The 17,661-nt window shown below is 36.5% G+C and overlaps 1 protein-coding gene and 1 non-coding gene across 6 annotated transcripts in view; one reads left to right on the top strand and one right to left on the bottom strand.

Moving 5' to 3' along the window:
* Positions 1-17,661, bottom strand: part of ANKS1B (ankyrin repeat and sterile alpha motif domain containing 1B) — a 1,043,795-nt gene that overhangs the window by 696,477 nt on the left and 329,657 nt on the right. The window lies entirely within an intron of this gene.
* On the top strand, positions 14,772-14,850 carry TRNAI-GAU (transfer RNA isoleucine (anticodon GAU)). The gene has a single exon. It is a non-coding gene; the product is annotated as a tRNA-Ile (tRNA).

Here is a 17,661-nt window from a genome sequence, read left to right as displayed (position 1 = left end):
ATTCTACCAATATCATTGGGTTCCCATTATCAGCCAGGTGCATCAGTGTTAGGAACAATATTGTCTAGCCAGAATTATAAACACTAAATAAATAATTCCAACTGTGATGAGCATAATAATAGGGAACTGCCATGGGAACATGTAACGAAGAGATGTAACAGCATTAAAGTGGAGGTGAGGATGAAACTTAGAGACCATTTACAAGTAACAATTTACCTGTCTTTTTTTTTTTACCAGATATTGTTCATAACTGTCACACCTATCAACTAAAATCCTTCCATCCTTGCTTAAAATGTCCTACAGCACCAACTATTATTTTCTCCTTTTGTCCTATAGTATCTTAGTTTTTAGTTCACACAATAGATTATAAAATGCTCATATTCAAACTGAGTGATATATTACATAAACTTAAAAATAAATTTAAAGTATATAAACACCCAGATTTACTAGACATATTAGGAGGAAATTTTATTGAGAAAAATCTTTCAAATAAAAAGATGCCAATACATTTTTCAAGAAAAAACTACGTATAAACTTGTGGTAGTTTATTCAGTACAACAATCATGTTAACAAATATTTACTGTAGAATGACTATTAGGAAGTGAAATAGAGATAATTTAAGATTGTTTAATAAAATATACTCAAAACATAGTTTAACATTGTGTTCTGCCTTCCAAATTAGACTATTTTCCTCAAGCATTTGAAACCTCTATACATTTATATAACTGATGCAAAAATAGTAAGAGTGACAAAAGCCATTGTTATCCTGGCAATATCCATAGCTGTAAGAACAGAAAAGGCTTATACTAACCATACCAACTGCTTCAACAAAATAATTTTGTTTTAATTTGATAAAGTGCTGAGGTCAAAAGCAGTCCAGCTACTATATCCTGGGTCAAAACTAATGCTGAAAGGTTTGAAAGAAAAATAGAAATCAGCAACAGAAACAGAGAAAAAAAGGCCATGAAGGTCAGAAAAATACACAAAATAACAGCAAAACAATCTTAAAAATAGTAGAACTTGCTGAACTGGAAACTAAGTAATGAAAGAATGTCAAGGAGGAGGAACTGACTTTATCAAATGTAGCCACTACAGTAAAGATTGAGGGATTTGGTGCAGTGACGAAATTGCTCTAATATAGAAATGTGATTACACAACTGTGCATTTCCAGAAAAATCAATGAATTGTATATTCAAACAAGTGAATTTATGACAGTACAGTCTACCTCAAGAAAACTCTTAAAAATAAAAACTAATTTAGCATATATCTACCCAGTATTTCTTACCCCCAGGGTAAATGGGAAAAAATTGATTTTAACATATGAGAGCCAGAAAACAGAATCAACCATATTCAATTTTGCTGCTACCTATTCCAACAAGAAGAATGAACTTCAAACTGGAAATAGAATATCATTTAATTTAAAGAAGAAGTTGAAACTCAAGATGATCATACAATAATTAAAGCACATCAGCCCACAGGAATGAAGTCCAAGACTCTGACTCATGTATACTATGCCTCAGGGCCCTAAAAGAGCTTACATGTACTGATTGTTGTGAATATGTTCTATAAGTCTTCAAAAATCACAGTGACTGTGATGGATTACAGAAGACTAGATATGGGCAAATCTTTGCTCCAATTTTTAAAATAGAAATTGAGGCAAAAAAAAGAGTAGAAATTTTGATATCAGTCTCTGCCAAAATTCTGTGAGTTAAGCAGATGGATTTTGAGGTCTTAGTAAATAAACAACTATTCATGAAAACCAATGGGATTTGCTAAATCAAGTTATGTTAACATAATGTATTTCCTTCTTCCTTCTTCTCTCCTCTCCTCCCTCTCTCTGTTCCTCCCTCCTTTCCTTCTTTCCTTTCTATCTCCTTTTATTTCTGTATTACTTTTCTAATACTGTATAACAATTACCATAAATTTAGCAGCTTAAAACAATCCCAGTTATTTTCCCCAAATTCCTGTGAGTTGGGAGTCTAGGCATGACTTAGACCAGTCCTCTGCTCAGGGACTCCAAGGTTCCATCAAAGTGTGGGCTACAGTTCTGTGATTCTCATCTAGAGCTCATTCGGGTCACTGGAAGAATTCAGTTCTTTGTGGCTGTAGGACTAAGGCTCTCAGTTTCTATAGGCCACCTCTCTCCTAGTCATGGGCAATTTATAATCTGACTCATTTCTTTCTTCTAGGTCAAGAGGAGACCATTTCTCTTTAAAGCACCCACTTGATTAGGTCAAGATCATCCACTGAAATCTCTCTTTTGATTAACTCAAATCAACTGATTACAGTCCTTAATTACATCTGAAAATCCTTTTGAATGTATATGGTCTACCGGAAAGTTCTGTCCGTTTCTATCACAACAAGTTTCAACACGTAAGCTCATGTTTATTTGGCACATGTGTGCCTCTCTATTTTTATCACTTAATGTATACATACTGACATAGCAAATTAACTAAAACAAAGTTGATTCATGTTAGTCTTATGCGTGAAGCGATAGTGTACCCATGGCTACTGATAAAGTTCATTTACGCCACTGTTTTTTTTACGAATTTCAATAAGGAAGAAATGCTATAGAAGCATGTAGAAATTTATTGAAAGTATTTGTTGAAGGTATAATACCGACTATCACTTTTGTCCTACAAAATGTTTTGAAGGGCAAAAAATTCAAAAATGAAGAAGATATCAAACAAGCACTGGTTCAATTTTTCGCATCAAAAGATAAAACATTTTTCAAAAATGGGATATACAAATTGCCTTCACGCTGGCAAGAAATCATTAATAATAATGGCAATTGTATTATTTAATAAAGTTTATTGACAGTAAGAAAAATTTGTATTTTGTTTTATTCCAAAAACAGACAGAACTTTTCAGTAGACCTTATATATATCTCTTTGAGATATATCTCATCACGCCCATCATGACACGCATATACACACACAAACACACATCTAGTTGAGAATCACAAAGTTTTCCTAAAATACACCATTTGATTGTAAGATTTTCTTCAGTGGTGCCAAAACAGTCTTGATTTAGCAGAAGAAGGTATTGGTAGTAGAACTAATTCGTAGAAAGAGAATAAAAAGTTCCTAAAAGGATTTTCAATATGAGGCATCTGGAGATACTCAAAGAAGAAAGAGAGATCTCCATCAGACACTCAGAGTAGATAAAAACATCAGGACCAAGGGCCCTGGCCGGTTGGCTCAGTAGTGGAACGTCGGCCTGATGTGCAGAGGTCCCGGGTTCGATGCCTGGCCGGGGCACACAGGAGAGGCGCCCATCTGCTTCTCCACCCCTCCCCCTCTCCTTCCTCTCTGTCTCTCTCTTCCCCTCCTGCAGCCAAGGCTCCATTGGAGCAAAGATGGCCCGGGCACTGGGGATGGCTCCTCAGCCTCTGCTCCAGGCGCTAGAGTGGCTCTGGTTGCGGCAGAGCGGAGCCCCGGAGGGGCAGAGCATCGCCCCCTGGTGGGCGGAGCGTGCCCCTGGTGGGCGTGCGGGGTGGATCCCAGTGCGGCGCATGCGGGAGTCTGTCTGACTGTCTCTCCCCATTTCCGGGTTCAGAAAAATACAGAAAAAACAAAACAAAATAAAAAAAACACATCAGGACCAAGATAATGACAGTAGGGGCAGCCAATCATCCTGCAGTCTAAGTGGAACACAAATCTCAATGGGAAGGCTTTGCTATAAAATTCTTAGAGGAGCACAACTGCTCATACCTCATACCTGACATGCTAGCCAAGAAATGGTAATATGGCGGACCTAAGAAACAGTTTATCAACCGAGACTGCACTTAACCTGAACAGGAACAGAGGCATCCTAAGGTACACCCCCACCACCTTCCAGATATGCTTCTTAGACTTGACAACAATTTATTATTTCATGTGGACCAAGATATAGTAGTTAAATGAAATGACAGTCATGTTGCATTAGTTTTCTATTACTGCTCTAACAAATCACCACAGTTTATTGGCTTAAAAAACATAAATGTATGATTTTATAGTTCTGTAAGTCAGAACTCTCATTGAACTAAAATCATGTCATCAGGACTCCACTCCTTCTGGAGGCTCTAAGAGAATCTTATTTTCTTGCCTTTTCCAGCTTCTAGAGGCGAACTGCATTCTTTGGCTCATGGTCCCTTCCTCTACCTTCAAAGTCAACAGCATACCACCTGAAAATCTCTCTCCCATTCTGATACTTCCATCCCCATGTTACAGGAACATATGCAGTGAGATTGGACTCACCTAGATTACCCAGGATCAGGGTAATATTCTCATCTCTAAATCCTTAGCTTATTCACATCTGCAAAGTCCCTTTTTAGTCGTGTAAAGCAGCGATTTTCAACCTTTTTCATCTAATAGCACATACAAGCTCATTAGTATTCTGTGGCATATCAAAAAATATACTTTTTGCTGCTCTGACAAAAAAAATATAGGTATAATTTTGATTCATTCACACCGAGTGGCTCTTGTTGTGTTGGCTGTTGTCATTTTTTTTAATTTGACAATCTAAGGGAAAAGAGGTCAGTGCCCCTGACTAAATAGTCAGGTATTGCATGCTTTAAAAATTCTTGCAGTAGACGGGTTGAAAACTGCTGATGTAAGGTAACACTTCACAGGTTTGGAGGATTAAGATGTGACATCTTTGAGGGTTATGACTCTGTTTACCACACCTGTCAAAAACGCCTTTCTCATATTCAAATTAAAGCAATCATTTGGCTTCTGCCAAAAAATGCTCCATAATGTATTAATGAGTTTAAGTTTATTTGTAATAGATTTCTATAGATTTTAAAATATTCTCTAAGAAAATTAATAGAGAAACCTTAATTAACCAATTTGATTAGCTAACAGAACGTGTTAAAAAAAAACTCATCATGTTCTCAAGGAGTTGTTTCAAAGCATTCACAAAGCATCTAACCTATTCTTATAATTGTCATTTCAAATAAGAGAAAGGTAGACATCATTACAGTAACTTTCAAGTAAAAGAACTAAAGCATGCAGTGGGTTAAGTGGCTTTCCCTTGATCACGTAGGGAGAAACGCTGGAGGAATTATGAATAGAACTCAGCTTCCCCTATTCCCATTCAGTAGCTTAAAAGGTTAGGAACAGTGGTTACAATGATTCAAACTGATTATCTAGTGTCTCTTCAAAGCAGCAAATCTAAAAGAAAAATCATCACAGAAACATTAATACATCTTTTGTTAGTTTTTTTTTTTTTAGCCTCACAATTTCAATAAAGTTCTAAAGAAGTAGAAAGATCATGTTCCAACCTGTCATCTCACTTGAATTTCAAGTAGGTTTGGACGACCTTAAATAAATAAAGCTTTAAAATTTTAAAACATACATTGCTAACCTAACTGGTAGACAAAAACAAAGCATAAAGGAATAATAGCTGTGCTGTCTGCGGGCTCTAATTACTGGTACACTGACACAGTAGTATAGAGAGGCTGTGCTGGCGGAAAGAGCTGGGGAGTTGGGCAGAATTTGATCAAAAACAATTCTTCCACATTTATACCAGCTGCGTAACATTGGACAAGCTACCTGCCCTGTCATATTCCTCATCAGGAAAATAATGCTATTTTACAGAGTTGATGTGAAGATTAAAGATGATATATGTAAAATACTTGGTACACAACAGCATTGATAAGTTTACAAGTTGGGCCTGACCAGACGGTGGTGCAATGAATAGAGCATTGGACTGGGATGCAAAGGACCTAGGTTCGAAACCCTGAGGTCACCAGCTTGAGCACAGGCTCATCTGGTTTGAGCACAGCTTACTAGCTTGAACCGAAGGTTGCTGGCTTGAGCAAGGAGTCAGTTGATCTGCTGTAGCCCCCTGGTCAAGGCACATATGAAAAAGCAATCAATAAACAACTAAGGAGCTGCAACGAAGAATTGATGCTTCTCATCTCTTCTCTCCCTTCCTATCTGTCCTTCTCTCTGTAAGTTTACAACTTGGGAAAATGTAGGAACAAATTTTTATGCTAAAAAATGGTTGAAGTGGATGCTCTGATGTGCTTCCCAAGATTCCATTTCAGCAAGAAAGGATTTATGCTCCACGCTGCTGGGAGTGGTCCTAATGCAAAGCTATTTGTTGTTAGCCTCTATGGGGATTGCCTTGACTGACAAGAGCCTCCTCATCCAAAATTCACCCCATTCCAGAGTGACCTGCCCCGAGTTATTGATCAGAAAGTCCATAAGCTCTGATCAGAATTTGCCATAGGGTTGGCTGAGACCTCTGATGAAACTGTCAGCTCAACTCCTCCCTCTGTCCAATCTTCCTTCTTTTCACTTCCCTTCCACAAGTGCTGATCTCAACATTTCTCCTTATAAGTTGGAAGTTGGTTTCTCAGGGAACCCCATCCAGGAGCAATGTTGCTCAGCCTCTCATATGGAACTTACCATCATCATTCCCTACAAGGCACACGTGCACATGGCACACCCAAGCATCATTAGGCTGCCCTTGCAAGAACTGCAGAATAAGAGTTCTTAAATCTTGAAAGTAACTTCTGCTGCTTACCAAGAAATGAGAATAAGTAGGAACCCTTTGCCCTAGTTCTATTTTACCTCTTCTGAACATGTTTCACTCACCAGTTGGTGGAAAGATTCATCTGATATGTTAGAAATGTTACTAATCTCATCCTTGAGAAAATTTTAATATTATTTATGTAGTGAATGATACTAATTAATAATTATTAATATTGTTGTCTGGGGTTTGCTTTATAATAACCCAGAAAACAAAAGAGGAAGGATAAATGAAACGTGATCATCAAAATGTTGATCCTTGGTGATGCTGGGTGTTTGGTACATGGAAGTTCATTATACTATTTTCTTCTTTGTGTATTTGAACTCTTTTTTAAAATCCAATCTCACATATTATCATTATAAATTATTTCACTTTCTGTCATTTTATATTTCCTTTTCAAATGTTAATTTTATCTTTGAGGTCCTGCTCCTACTCCCTTTCCTGCCTCTGGTTTGTGAAGTATTTTAATTTGGCTGTGCCTATATTCCCTAACTAAATCTTCTTTGGAAATGTGTTCTTTTTTTTTTATTATTATTAACATGCTATATACTTCTTCTGCCTTTTTTCCCCTTTTAAAATTCATTTTCCTTTTCTAATTACTTTTCTGACAAGGGCTGATTCTACCTAAACTGATCATTCTGCAAATATGGTGTCACCTGATGGTTGTTGGCCCCATGGCAACGCCAACAAGCATCCAAAATTTGGGGTGCAGTGATACAGCACGGCTGTAAAATGGAACTGCTGTGGGACAGCTCTGGGGGGGGGGGGCAGGTGGCCGTCTCCAGCCAGAGAGCCCTGCTCCCGGGTGGTCTGCTCTGTGTGGGCCAGGGCTGGTCTCTGGCTGGGTGGCAGTCCGCCCACTGCCCCTTCTGCTCCCCGGTGGTCTGCTCTCTGTGGGCAGCGGCTGGTCTCTGTGCTCTGTGGCTGTCCACCCACTGCCCCCTCTCCTCCTATGAGACAGCTTCATTATTTCAGGTCTAGTTGGGGAAACTGTCTCCAGTGGAAAGTATGCTCTGAACTTTCCAATAAGAAACTGGATATTAACATATCTTGTGAAAGCATGTGCATATACCTTATTAAAGTATGTATAACACATGTACAGTGTGTCCGTAAAGTCATGGTGCACTTTTGACCGGTTACAGGAAAGCAACAAAAGACGATAGAAATGTGAAATCTGCACCAAATAAAAGGAAAACTCTCCCAGTTTCTTACCTATTCAGTGCAGTTCAATGTGGGCTCACACACAGATTTTTTAGGGCTCCTTAGGTAACTATCCCATATAGCCTCTACAGACTCATCACTGACTGACGGCCTACCAGAACGGGGTTTCTCCACCAAACTGCCGGTTTCCTTCAACTGCTTATCCCACCGAGTAATGTTATTCCCATGTGGTGGTGCTTTGTTATAAACACGCTGATATTCATGTTGTACTTTGGTCACGGATTAGGATCTAGCGAGCCACAGAACACACTGAACTTTCCTCTGTACAGTCCACATCTCGACTGGTATGGCTGTGGGCTGCTCCGCTGTATACACGGTGTTACGTCATCATCTGCGCATGCACACATGCTGCCACATCATCCTACAGAAACTGGGAGGGTTTTCCTTTTATTTGGTGCAGATTTCACATTTCTATCATCTTTTGTTGCTTTCCTGTGACCTGTCAAAAGTGCACCATGACTTTACGGACACACTGTATTTTAATGACTCATTTTATAATAGGTTTAGTAACATATCTAAATTCTGATTTGCTTATGTTAAGTAAACAAATTTATCAAAAAAATGAAAAATTTATATTTTCCAGAGAATATAAAGTAGAGTTTCTTAGGCATCTTGCTAAGTAGTTCTCAAAAAAATTTTTTTTTAATTGCTGAGGCTTGCCTTAAAAGTGAATCCCCCAAAGGCATTTCAAACTAAATTTATATTTTAAAAGATTTTTATGAGATTTACTTTTTACATTAAAATATAACCTACAGCTCTTCTGTGCTTTACACAGTTTTAGACTATAAAGACTTTATAATGCAAATTATTCCAATTTTAAAAAGCTCAACTTCTGCATGCCTTTTTGAAAACAATAAATGAGAATTACTATAACATGTTTATAAAATCTAGCCTAAAAAATTCCTTGAAGGCTCAACAAATGGTGCTACCTATGCCATTTAAATTATGGTCAAGATAATTCTGTTCTATATTGATATATAATGATTAAGAGTGCAGTCAGAATCACACTAAGAGAAAGCAGTGTTTGAGGCAACTATTAAGTCTGTGGAAAGTGGTATTTGTCTAACTCTCATGTTTAAGTATGCTGTGATAAACCCAGAAGAGCCCAAATACACCACAACACACACATTTCTTATCTTTGTATTCTTCTATATTCAAAGGTCTTTCTGAATTTTGAGGTCTAAGGTCTCATTTGTTTGAGGTGAGTTGATCCCACATTTTGGGGAATACTATCATTCAGAAAACAATTCCTTTCAAAGAAACGTGACTGTTTCAAAAATCACAGAGATGCCCTAAGGTCTTTCTATAGCCAAGTTATCATATCTAGGTATTCTTTATATAAATAAGACTTGGTGGACCTGAAATAAAAAGAAGAAATGGAGCATTCTAAAAATAAACACATATATGGTGTGAATTAGGAGCTAGTCTGATAGCCAAAGGTGACAGAGTTTTCACAGTATTTCACCTAGCTCTCTGGTCTACCCCAAATTAACAAACAAGAAAATAAAGCCTAAATATGCATAAAATATATGCTTGCTGAGCCCGGTCTTACAATAAACATGACAGATCTGAGAAGAATGTGGTATAGAATATATTAGAATGAGATGGGATCACAACCAGAAAAACTAAGTTCCTGTACTAGATTTCCCACCAACCAGCTCTGTGACCCTGGCGTTTGACCTGCTGGATTTCAGTTTCTCCTCCTGTAAGATGAAGACCATGACAGTTTACATATTCCAAAGTTTAGGAGTCAAGTATCATACTTTCAATATCAATAAGCAACCATAAAACTTAGATAATGAGATTAAAAGACTCTTGAATGGAAATTAAATAAGAATAAAAAGTCAGTTTGTTTTCTAAAAGTTGAAAATAAATGTCACCTATTATATAAGAGCTTATATGTTTACAAATATGTGTGTTCTGTCTCCCATGCTACATTTTCCTAAAGTTTTCCAAAATAACTTGAGATTGACCTTATGCCAGGAACTCCAGTGGGTGTTCAGAAAACCTGACTCTTTAGAAACTTGATCTTTCAAATCTAATCCAGAAATTTTACAAATCAATTTTATAATTCTAATGTATAATTATAAGTTAAATTCCACAGTTACAGTCTCAAATGCTTGGAAATTTCAGCTTTAACCACAGTGTTTAAATTTTAAAGTGTTGCATTATAGGTACTTGTGGACTTATTCAACAATGAAACTACTTCAAGCTAGTAAAATAAATATAAAATTTCATATTGTAATATAAATCTTAATTGAATTTATTGGGCTATTATTATCAATTATGGTAATTACTATAATGCATAAAAATTATACACACACACACACTTATCTTGAATTTTCAGGCTTACCACCTAAATTTACCAATTGCCAATTTGGTCAACTATAAGAGCAACCATATATTTGTGTTGATGTTTAACCATCCTTCCATTCCTAGAATAGATTCTACTAGATCATGAGCATTATCTTTTGATTAAATTACTATATTTTCTTATGTAATATTATACCTAGACATAGACATGAAAAAAATTTTTTTAAGTCTTTGTACTATCTTAATTGGGTTTAGTTATAAGCATTATGCCACCTTTAGAAAATAAAACTTTTTATATTTTTCTATGGCCAGGAATAATTTATAATTTAAAATGAGTTTCACTTATCCTAAATATTCTCTTTTTCTCTGTATTATACTTACCTGAAGAACCCCTTTCCTGGCTAAGTCTAACTCTCTGCCTAATACCAAAGCAGCTTAATTTATTTGGGAGAAAAATATACTTTCTGCTCTTCAAGATGGCTCTTTCAGAACTTCTTTTTCCTCCAGCACTCTATTCCCCATATCACTCCCAATCAATAGCCATGTTTATTATTTTATTTAGAAAATAAAATAAAAATAAAACTTCAGAGGAAGGGAAGTTATCAAGAATAAAGAATAGCATTGCATAATGATAAAGCAACCAATTCTCCAAGAAGTCATAGTAATACTTAATTTGTATGCACAATAGAGCATCAAAATACATAAGGCAAAAGTGATAGAACTGAAGGAAAAATAGATGAACCTACTATTATAGACACTCTCTATCAGAAATGGCCAGACCAGCAGGCAGAATAGCAGTAAAGGTATAGTTAAATTCAACAACAGTGTTAATCAACTGGATATACTGAACATCTGTAGACTACTCTATTTAACACAGCAGGACACACATTCTCCTCAAGGTACATGGACATTCACCATAATAGGTTGCATTCTGGGCTACAAGACATACTTTAACAAATTTAAAAGAATAAAAATCATACAATGTCTGCTTTAATATCACAGTGGAGTTAAATTTAAAAATCAGTAGTAGAAAGATAGTTTTAAATCCCCAAATAGTTCAAGATTAAACAACACACTTCTAAATAATACATAGGTCAAAAAAGAAATCTCAAGACACATTAAAAATATTTTGAAGTATTTTGATGTAAATGAGAATAAAAACACAAAATAACTGTGGGATTTAGAGAAAGCAGTGGGTAGAAGGAATTCAATACCATCAAGTGCATATAATGGAAAATAAATCTAAAATCAATCATCTAAGCTTCACCTTAGAAAACAGAAAAAAAAGAACACATTAAATTCAAGTAAACAGAAAAAAATAATAAATATTAGAGTAGAAATCAGTGAAACTTAAAACAAAAAAATCAGTAGAGGAAATCAAGAAAATCAAAAGCTGGTTCTTTGAAAATAATGAACAAAGTTGATAAGCTCCTAGTCAGATTAAATAAGAAAAAAAAAGGTAAAAATTGCTAATACCAGGTATGAAAGAAGATAGACCCAGTGGACATTAAAATGATAAATAAGAAATACTATGAACAATTCTATGTCCACAAATTTGAAAACCCAGATGAATGACCAATTCTTTTAAAAACATAATTGGCCAAAACTCACATAAAAAGAAATAGGCAATTGAATAGTCTTATATCTATTAAAGCAATTTAAATAATAATTAATAATATTCCAAAACAGAAAGCACTATGCCCAGACAGATTAATCAATGAGTGTTTCTGAACATCTTAGAAAGAGATTATAGTAATTTTCTACAATCTCTTTCAGAAGACAAAAGCAAAGGAAATCCTCTCATTCTATGAGGCCAGCAATGACTCTAATATTAAAACCAGACAAAACTATACAACCGCTATAAGGATAGATTTCAGAAACATTATGCTAAGTGAAGAAAGGCCAAAACACAAAAGAATGTATATCATATGATTCTATTAATATAAAAATCTAAAGAATGCAAAACTATGGCAAAAGTAAACAAGTCAAAGAATGCTTCACTGTACAACCATAACTCGCTCATTGCTTGCTTCCTTAACTGCTGCTACTTCTGACTGCAGTGTCTTTGATCCGGCAGCCTTCTTTTGATTAGGTCACATGCATTTCTAGTTTCAAAACCTAATGAATTTGCCTAGATTGTCCCATAATGAAGTATTACTCATCTTACAGGAATTCAATTTGGCAATTGACACACAAAGCCTTAAAAAAGATAAGAACCTCTGTTCAGTGATTAATTTTTTTTCTGAGAAAATGTAATCAAAGATATAAGAAATTATGCGGAACATAATTCATAACAGAACACTACTGGAAACAACATAAATGAATGTGTAGTTCTGAGGCAGCAAAACAGTAAAAATAAGAATTGCAGTAGGGGATGGTCAAATAATTATCCTAGTACACTTTTGTAATGGAATATTATGCAACAAATAAAACATATAGTCACATAGAAATGTGTTTCATAATGTTAAATGAAAACTAAATATTCTTTATCCAGCAAGGGTATCATTTAAAATTGAAGGAGAAAAGGAAAAAAAGCTTCCCAGACAATAAAAAAAAAAAAAAACACATAAAAACCTCAAGGAACTCATTACAACCAAACCAGAACTGCAAGAAATGTTAAGGGGCCTGCTATAAAATAAGCAAAGGAAAAAAATATATAGAAAAAGAAAAAAATAAATTGTAGATTTATTTTTTTTATAAATAAATTTTTATTTTAATGGGATGACATCAATAAATCAGGATACATATATTCAAAGAAAACATGTCCAGGTTATCTTGTCATTCAATTCTGTTGCATACCCATCACCCAAAGTCAGATTGTCCTCCATCACCTTCTATCTAGTTTTCTTTGTGGAGGATTGTAGATTTAAAGAATAAAATGGCAATAGGTACATATCAATAATAACCTTAAATGTAAACAAATTAAGTGCTCCAATCAAAAGACATAGGGTAGCTGCATGGATAAGAAAATAGGACCCATACATATGCTGTCTACAAGAGACCCATTTCAGAACAAAAGACCCATTTCATAAACTGAAAATGAAGGGATGGAAAAAAGTATTGCATGCAAATGGAAATGAAATAGATGGGGTAGCAATACTTATATCTGACAAAATAGACTTTAAAACAAAGGCTATAGTGAGGGATAAAGAAGATCACTACATAATGATAAAGAGAGCAATCTTACAGGAGGATATAACCATTGTAAATATCTATGCGCCTAATATAGGAGCACCTAAATATATAAAGCAGATTTTGATGAACATAAAGGGCGAGATCAACAGCAATACTATAATAGTGGAGGATTTTAATACCTCACTAACATCAATGGATAGATCCTCCAGACAGAAAATTAACAAGGAAACAGCCACCTTAAATGACACACTAGGTCAACTAGATTTAATAGATATCTTCAGAATCCTTCACCCCATAGCAGTAGAATAAACATTCTTTTCAAGTGCTTATGGTACATTCTCTAGGGTAAGATCACATGTTAGGACACAAAACAAGTCTCAATAATTTAAGAAGACTGAAATCATATCAAGCATCTTCTCTGATCACAATGGTATGACACCAGAAATCAACTAAAATAGAAAAACTGAAAAACATTCAAACACTTGGAGGCTAAATGGCATATTATTAAATAACAAATGGGTTAACAGCGAGATCAAGGAAGAAAAAAATTTTCTTGAAACAAATGAAAATGAACATATAACTACTCAAAATTTATAGGACACAGCAAAAGCAGTCCTGAAAGGGAAGTTCATAGCATTATAGGCATATCTAAAGAAGCAAGAAAAAACTCAAATAACCCTGCATCTAAAAGAACTAAAAAAAGAACAACAAATAATGCCCAGAGGAAGTAGAAGGAAGGAAATAATAAAGATCAGAATGAAAATAAATGACATAGAGGCTAAAAAAACAATACAAAAGGTCAATGAAACCGGCCCTGGCCGGTTGGCTCAGTGGTAGAGCGTCGGCCTAGCGTGCGGAGGACCCGGGTTCGATTCCCGGCCAGGGCACACAGGAGAAGCGCCCATTTGCTTCTCCACCCCTCCGCCGCGCTTTCCTCTCTGTCTCTCTCGTCCCCTCCCGCAGCCAAGGCTCCATTGGAGCAAAGATGGCCCGGGCGCTGGGGATGGCTCTGTGGCCTCTGCCCCAGGTGCTAGAGTGGCTCTGGTCGCAACATGGCGACGCCCAGGATGGGCAGAGCATCGCCCCCTGGTGGGCAGAGCGTTGCCCCTGGTGGGCGTGCCGGGTGGATCCCGGTCGGGCGCATGCGGGAGTCTGTCTGACTGTCTCTCCCTGTTTCCAGCTTCAGAAAAATGAAAAAAAAAATAATAATAAAATAAATAAATAAATAAATAAATAAATAAATAAATTCAAAATAAATAAAAGACTTAAATGTTAGTCATGAAACCATAAACACCTTGGAAGAAAACACAGGCAATAAACTCTCTGATATCTCTCGTAGCAATATTTCTGCCAATTTATCTCCACAGGCAAGTGAAATACAGGACAAAATAAACAAATGGAACTATATCAAACTAAAAAGCTTTTGCACAGCAATAGACACCATGAACAAAATAAAAAGACAACCCACACAATGGGAGAACAGATTTGCCAATACGTCTTATAAGGGGTTAATAACCAAAATTTATAAAGGACTTCTAAAACTCAATACTAGGAAGGTGAACAATCCAATTAAAAAATAAGCAGCCCTGGCCGGTTGGCTCAGTGGTAGAGCGTCGGCAGCCTGATGTGCAGGAGTCCCGGGTTCGATTCCCGGCCAGGGCACACAGGAGAGGCACCCATCTGCTTCTCCACCCCTCCCCCTCTCCTTCCTCTCTGTCTCTCTCTTCCCTTCCCGCAGCCAAGGCTCCATTGGAGCCAAGTTGGCCCGGGTGCTGAGGATGGCTCCATGGCCTCTGCCTCAGGTGCTAGAATGGCTCTGGTTGCAACGGAGCAATACCCCAGATGGGCAGAGCATCGCCCCCTGGTGGGCATGCCAGGTGGATCCCGGTTGGGTGCATGTGGGAGTCTGTCTGACTGCCTCCCCGTTTCCAGCTTCAGAAAAATACAAAAAAAAAAGCAAAAGTACTGAATAGACACTTCTCCAAAGAGTACATGCAGATAGCCATTAGGCATACGAAAAAATGTTCAATGTCGCTAATTTTCAGAGAAATGCAAATTAAAACCACAATAAGATACCACCTCACACCTGTAAGAATGGTGCTCATTAACAAAACAACACTATATAAGTGCTGGCAAGGGTGTGCAAAAAAGGGAACCCTCCTGCACTGCTTGTGGGAATGCAGACTTGTGCAGCCACTGTGGAAAACAGTATGGAGTTTCTTCAAAAAATTAAAAATGGAACTGCCTTTTGACCCAGCTATCCCACTTTTAGGAATATATCCTAAGAAAATAAATCACTGATTCAAAAGAAGATATGCACCCCTATGTTTATCACAGCATTGTTTACAATAGCCAAGATCTGGAAATAGCCCAAGTTTCTATCAGTGGATGAGTGGATTAAAAAGCAGTGGTACAGCCTGACCAGGCGGTGGCACAGTGGATAGAGCATCAGACTGGGACATGGAGGACCCAGGTTCGAAACCCCGAGGTCACCAGCTTGAGCGTGGGCTCATCTGGTTTGAGCAAAGCTCACCAGCTTGGACCCAAGGTTGCTGGCTCGAGCAAGGGGTTACTTGGTCTGCTGAAGGCCCGCGGTCAAGGCACATATGAGAAAGCAGTCAATGAATGCAAAACTAATGATTGATGCTTCTCATCTCTCTCCATTCCTGCCTGTCTGACTCTCTCTCTGTCTCTGTAAAAAAAAAAAAAAAAAGCAGTGGTACATATACACAATGGAATACTATGCACCCGTGAAAAAGGAAATATTACCTTTTGTGACAGCATGGATGGACCTGGAGATTATTATGCTAAATGAAATAAGCCAGGCAGAGAAAGACAAATATCATATGATCTCACTTATATGTGGAATCTAATGAACAAAGTGAACTGAGGAATGGAATAGAGGCAGAGGCAGGGTCACAGGGAGCAGAGGGACAGCTGTCAGAGGGAAGGGGGATGAGGGGATGGGATCAGAGAAGGTGAAGGGATTAGTGAAATTATATACTGTATACATAACACATAGATACAGATAACAGGACAAAAAATCCCAGAGGGAAGGGCAAGGGAGTTAGTGGTAGGGAGACAAAGGGAGTGTAATGAGGGACACCGGGGTGGGGAGTGAGAGTGTTATATTGAGTGGGACACTTGAATCCATGTTAACACAATAAATTTAAATTAATAAAAAATTTAAAAACTATATAATATATAAAGATTCCAATTTTAGGTATCGTATATGAAAATTGTATGTTTATGTACATGAATTAATGTGAAAAATGTACAATGTCATTTGTTCACTCTATTCATTTAAAATGCATACACATTAAGTTACTATCTAAATCCTCTAAACAAAACAGGAATGGTTCTTACCCTATGGAGATGATGGTTTAGTGAGGAACATACATTTACAAGTAATTACAACAAAATCATATTTACATATTCCTTTTGTTTGTTTGTTTCTTATGTGTCCACTATAATTGCCAACTCCATGATGGCAGCGATCCTGTTGATCATGACTGTCATTGTATCCCCAGCATTCACCAGAATCAAGGATTATAAACAATTGATGAATGTGGAGGAAACCCACAGACTACACAGGAGCATCTTAGCAGGAGGACCTGAAATAATTCAGGAAGTTTGAAAACATTTTTGAGGCAAATGCCATTTAAAGCAGGGCTCTGAAGGATGAATAAGAATTAGCCAGGTGAAGAGGTTGGGAAGGCTGTTCCATGCAGAAATTGCTACAGGTAAATGAGAATGTGTAGCTCAATTCATAGAAGCAAACAACAATAATTTCAGAGTAAGGGTATATAGGCAATTTCCTTTTCAAATTTTCTTCAGTGAACATGCAATTTTGTGGTAATCAGAGAAATGATATTCTGAACAAAAAAGATTTAAAATCTCTGACTTCCTTGATCATCCTGACTCTACGTGTTCAGGTTTTTACTTGGAAATGTCTCAGCACTTAACATATAATACTGAACAAATTATTACCAATTTAATGTTCTCTAGAAATTCCTCCTAGAGTTCAAGTATTTCCTCCTGGAGTTTAAGTCCTTTCACGTCAATTATAATTTTTTCTTTCCTTTATTTTAGTATCTTCCATAGCATCCAATATATATTTAAAAGCTAGTTAAATAATTTACACATATGTATATAAAGAGTAATTGAACCCCTGAAATGTATAATTCTGACCTATTTATATGATGGCTAGCTATTGTTCCAATGACTGCAAAACAAGTCCCAGAGGAATCAAAAAGATTATTCAATTTCATCTTAGATATCTTTGTTGAAGAAATTATCTCATTTGATATAAATACTTTTTATTTGAATTGGAATAAAAATGAATACTATTTATTATCCTAAAATCTCAGAAACATATGTTTTGATTTCTTTCCAGGATAAAGAGAAAGAAAAAAAAATTCTGACGGTCACAGTAACCATGACTATAGTTTTCAATATATCCATATAAAAATT

This window comes from Saccopteryx leptura, chromosome 1 (genome assembly GCF_036850995.1).
Source record: "Saccopteryx leptura isolate mSacLep1 chromosome 1, mSacLep1_pri_phased_curated, whole genome shotgun sequence".
NCBI classification, from domain to species: domain Eukaryota; kingdom Metazoa; phylum Chordata; class Mammalia; order Chiroptera; family Emballonuridae; genus Saccopteryx; species Saccopteryx leptura.
The sequence above is the reverse complement of the archived record's forward strand: the minus strand, read 5'-3'. Positions and strand labels throughout refer to the sequence as shown.